This window comes from Ceratina calcarata, unplaced genomic scaffold (genome assembly GCF_001652005.2).
Source record: "Ceratina calcarata isolate Rehan_Ccalc_2016 unplaced genomic scaffold, ASM165200v1 scaffold449.2, whole genome shotgun sequence".
NCBI lineage: Eukaryota > Metazoa > Arthropoda > Insecta > Hymenoptera > Apidae > Ceratina > Ceratina calcarata.
In genome coordinates this window covers 526805-532237 of record NW_017168819.1, presented here as the reverse complement: position 1 = coordinate 532237, position 5433 = coordinate 526805, and the positions used below count along the sequence as shown (strand labels likewise).

Genomic DNA, 5433 nt, shown 5'->3' with positions numbered 1-5433 from the left:
CTTTTGTCTGGTCCCTCGTTTAATATCAACTATAGAAAGCGAATAACTAACTAGCCTCGAAATTCATTTTCGTGCGTTCTCGAAGGATTAGATTAGAGCAGATTTCAAGTAGCTAACCTCAGGATTAGTGGAATGAGGAATAATTGTGAAATAAAAATTCTAAGATTCATTTTCATTCATTTATTAATCAAAATTCAATCAAGTTCTTTCCTTTATTTCGTCGTAACACTCATTAGCACATACATTGTATTGAAAGACCAACATACTTTACAATATTTTACAATTTGGGGTACAGAGATTCTTAAACTAGTCGTAGTTCTTCGCTTGGTATCGTTTGCAAAGTCTTTGCAAACGCTACCAACTGACTTTAAGTACCTACCCCCTAGGATTAGTCATCTGGTCATTCCCTTTGGAATAACCCAAAAAATCCTGCCTGATTATCGATAAATGCGGGAGTAAACGAATCTATATATAGGAATCTATATTACATCATAATAACAAATTCAACATGCTAGCATTGTTTAAGTGTATAGCCTAATAATCCTTATATATCCATCCCATCCTTAATAATCGAGGCGTGGTATTATAACTGCGTTACAGATTTCAAACTGACGAAACAACAGGGACTCCGTTGTCGTCCCGCTTTCACTCAAATCCAATAAAACGTGGCGGCAGTTCCAGACGGCTTCTAATAGAGTTCAGTCCCGTGTCGTTTAACTTTACAATGCACCGTTACGGATTCGTTCGTAATAAAATATGCGCCTCTGTTCACTACCTACGCGAATGAACATCGATAATCTACGTAATAAAACATAAAAACGAATGGGTCACGCATATTCATATATCAAACTAAGATTTTCGAAATTCGTAACATGCAGCGGGGTTCCATTTATTTATAGATATAGAGTTGCCAAACACAGGCAGAAAGCTTCCTCAATTGTCAGCTTGGTATTCCTATTATTTATGGTTTAATTCGCGTTTTAGTAACGATAAGGAGACTTGTCTCGTCAAATTACGCTGATTCACGTCAATTTTACGAGGTACTATCCAACGTGCAGCACGTGCTCGTACTTGCGGATCGACTATTTTCTAAACACCAGTCTACTGACGCTACGTACGTTACAGCCAAGCTGGAATGGTAATATGAGTTGGATCCGTAGGCCAGATTTTGAACATTACTAAACCCAGAGCAATCTGGGCTTACGATTATGGTCTAACTGTCTAGCTCAATGCTGTCTAGACTAGTAATAGTAAGCGCGAGCGTGTAGGAAGGCCCTCGAGCCGTAGAAGTTAACATAAGTTTCAGCGCCGCATTGATGGATTATACTAATTTGTTACTCGAGTTCGAGGCAGTCGAAGATCAAGGTTTCCTTTACGTCAATCACATTTATTTTCATTTACCTATCACGTCGGGCCCGTTCCAAGTTTTTGTCATTTATTTCGAACTTAGGCAATCGTGCTTTATTGCCAATGTTGGGGTACTATATTTGGACATTGGGTTTTTTCGATCGTGCTTCAAGTCCTCATGAGTAAACACGTCGTGCAAAGCAATTGCTCGGAACTCGAGTCACGCAGGCTCTGTCGATCTGCGTGCGTCCTCAAGCACCAGAAGCCGTAGTGAGTCATTGGCGAACAAGCGAGTCGCTTGCATCGCGTACCGCCTCTTTCTGGCAAACGCGAGCGAGCACGTGCTTCACGCGATACGCGCCAGTGTACTTAGGGTCAACGAGTATCGCACACGATTTCGTTTTTCGCGACGCAGTCACCTGTTCTTCACGAGACGCTTCATACATTTTCTTCTGCCTCGTTCGTGCTCTCGCTTTCTCAACGTTGACACGATACACGTGATTACGCAAGCTTATCCGTGCGAGTGTGACGTGCGTGGGACGATTAGAAGCTGCTGCTCGTGGTCCGGACCAGTGCGTGTACCTGTTGCGCCGGAACCGTGTGCTTTATGGGATAGAGCTGTGCGCGTTCTTGTGGTGACACCGAACCGACTTGTTCAGCCCTCGTCCCATTAGCTGGATCCGTTCAGGGGGTTCTTACTCTCGCATCGACGTCTCGAGATTGTCACGCGAGCGCGTAGGAGACGAGTACTCGGTGCCTGTTTCTACTTGTATAGGTAAAATAGAATTACGGTAACGGAGCCGCAGTGCCGGCGTGTTATATTAATTTCGTGGTCTACCTAGTTTACGAGGGCAGTGGTTCTGATCGATTCCGGTCCGGTCGGAGCACCTGTTGCTTCGCTTAACCACGAGTCGATTTATCCAAGAGATGAATTTCACTCGGAGAACACGTCCAATCTTTCTCCGATCTACCCCTCGTAAAGAGATTAATCTGAACACTTTTTTAAAGAGGAAGTTTCATTATGCAAAATACGTATACGCGATTCTCGTCAGGCTTATGATTCATTAAGACCGTAGAAGTGTGTAGATAGTATGCTGATTACACAGTAAGCAGGCGCTATCTGGCGACGTTTGTCTTCTTGGAGTGTCGTGTATATTATCGTGCAAATGTTATTCCTCTTGTATCTCCTAGGTTGAGTCAGTCGTATACCATTTAACAACCATTTTCTTCACTTATCACGAAAGTTTAAAGGTACGTTTTTCACCTGCGGACTGATATAAACGGCAAACACTGATCTCAATTGCGATCTATTTATTTTTATGTAACATTTAGAATTGCCGGGTTACAAGAGGAGAGTTCTCGGCCTACACACAGTAAGGTATGCAGGTCTAGTTATTTTAAGCGGAAACCACGGGACGGACGATTAAGATTACCGATGTCAAATTCGTGAACCAGTTTTATTCCCCTGACGAATAAGAATTCGCGGTTTAGCGAAAAGTGTCACGAGGCCAGACGGTCAAGCAGGGGGAATGTCGAAACGTTTGAACGAAGAAAAAAACGAACGATCGTTTTGCGAGGTGATTGTCCTCGGCACACGCGAACGAGTCGTTCGTCGTGGAATTGGCGCAATCTTCTCGATTTGCATCGCAGAATATCGAATGACGAAACGCGTAAAGTCGACCGCGTTGTCTTTTTCGTTTCGTGGGATTCTACTTACGCGGTATAGTCGGTGCGCGCGCGCGCGCGCACGCGCGTCTATTTTAAATCGAGCCGCCTATCGCGTTTTTAAACGCACTAAACCGTGATTTACTACCCACACCCACCTCCCGTGGCTGTTGCAGCTTCCGAAAACACGATAAAAACCTATTTTCGGTGGGCGACCGGTCCCGGCACCAACCCTGGCCTTTTCAAAGAACACCACGGTTAAACACCTCCGAAACGTGGTTGATCGTTGACACCGCGGTTCTTCGAGGAAGAAAGAGATACCGTCGACCTATTTTCAGATTTTGCGTTTCACTGGAAAATTCGTCCTGAAGCGAAGTCAAGGGAAATAAATAATTTGATTGCGATCGACTGAACAAAAGAGCTCGCCAAATATTGTCAATCAATCAAACGTCGTTCGACAATTTGTAATGTTCACTTTATATTTTGTCGAATCAACGAACATTAGACTGCGGGTTTTTATGCATTTATAATAGACACGAGTGCGTGAATTTTATTTTGCATAAAATACCATTTTATTGAAGTATTAAACGTCACAGTTTCTGTACTCAATCGAGCGGTACGTTTGTGAATCGGGAAACCTTGAGGATTTCAGTTCACAGCGGCTGGCTATTATTATAAACGTCCATCATTCCGTTGAGTGATTCCCAACCGATAATTACCGGGAGGATCGCGGCGCGACGACACGCAGGTGCTCGCACGCGCGTGTGGGTCTGACAAGATGTCGGTCACCCACGCGTACAGTGAGATCACCTTTATACTTTGGATTTCTTAGTCACTCCTTGTCTTCGTTTGACTGAAAACCCGTGGCTTTTGTCGCGTCTGTAGGTACAGCTTTGAAAACCAGAAACGATTGCCCATGTATTCCTCTGTGTGATGTCATCGCTCCATGTTCCTGGAGTCGCAGCTGCGGCCAGGATGCGTTTCGCTTTTTCCGGATGGAGCGTTTATTGAATCGTCCTTGCTATAAATTGCATGCCTCGTGCCGTGAGTTGATTGATCATTATCCGCTTGGCGCCTAATTCGCACGATCTTTCTCTGAACGGAAAGAGTTATTCCACGTGCAAATAAATTCTCATCGAAATATTAACTTTCAAGAGGTATTTAGTTATTTTTGATTAATCGGTTTCCGCCCAAGTTAACAAAAATAAAGTGGCTATCTTATTGTTTTCAATGAATATTAATGCAAAAAATTTTAATTCGCGTGCAGAATTCGCTTAAGAAGCGTTGATGGTGGTAATGATATCGCGTCGATTAATCGTACACGGTGATTTCAATGTCTTAATTGATTTATAACTTCACAGACAATGGGATCGCGGAGAAGGGGGCCCACTATATATAGTGTTTTAAATAATTCGACCGTGACTGGAGCCGCTCAGTCAGTGCCGGATAAAACCTCGTTAGAAAGCGGTCACTGCGCGTTTTAATTTGATAATTCCAAGGAAAAGGGTAGCAAGTGACATTTCTGGTAAATATCGCGTGCACGCCCAGGCGTCTTAATTTTTTACACTCCTGGCAAATCACTTAGCGAAACTGGTATAAGCACTTCGACAAACAGATGTCTGACACGAGACCTTTTTTCAAGGATCTTTCGGATATGTCAAAGGTCGAAACAGGTCGGAAAATATTGTGGGAACTGTCAATCTCTTCTTTCTCTGACTACTTAGACGCGATACAATGAACGTGTTAACAGATAGAGAAACAAATGTAAAGCAGGATCTTAATTCTACTGAGACTTAAAATTATTGTGGTATGGCTGTAGGAAAAGAATTAAGAGTACGTGGTTACATATTTATTTGCGATATAAAGGAAATATGCGTGAATTCATAGTTTCCCTCGTGCAAAATGGTCACACGAATTGCTATGTGTGTCAAAGCTCTATATTTAATATTAGGCGAGGGGCCACCGCCGCTATTCGGAGTGCGCCGGCACGCGGTTCGGCTTATTTATTTGACTTAACCCCGCTTGTAAAGTAGGTACCAAGAAATTTATTCACCATAAACCGGCAATAACTCCGCCGTTGGTAAACACTTTGATATAATTCACTGGACCATCTCCTTCCGTTTGGGTTAAAAACAAATCAGCAAAGCCCAAAAGATCGATCGAACGGCCGCGGCCGGTTGCCTACCGAATGCAAACAAGCTTGTATGATAGTCATTAAACCGTCACCATATGTTATACTGCTGTGAATGTTCCTTAGCTTGTTTCTTTATAAATTCACGTTCGAATATCATCAAATAAACTCTTTTTAAAGACTTAATTAGAATTGGTGATTGATTATCGTTTCCCATTTCATTATAGGAAATGTCAGTTTTTACCTCATTTTATTGATTCATCGTTTCGCTTCGTCATAGTAGTAATAAA

The 5433-nt window shown here is 42.8% G+C and overlaps 1 protein-coding gene and 1 long non-coding RNA gene across 4 annotated transcripts in view; one reads left to right on the top strand and one right to left on the bottom strand.

Annotated features, from left to right (window-relative positions):
* Window positions 1-5433, top strand: part of Lmpt (four and a half LIM domains protein limpet) — a 71451-nt gene that overhangs the window by 24697 nt on the left and 41321 nt on the right. The gene's annotated exons all lie outside the window — the stretch shown is intronic.
* Window positions 166-5433, bottom strand: part of LOC113464632 (uncharacterized) — a 9743-nt gene continuing 4475 nt past the window's right edge. Inside the window, exon 3 of one of the 2 annotated variants that reach the window (XR_003389481.1) lies at window positions 166-4107. This is a non-coding gene — a long non-coding RNA (uncharacterized LOC113464632). The remainder of the gene's footprint in view (window positions 4108-5433) is intronic. The other variant, XR_003389482.1, reaches the window with a different exon arrangement.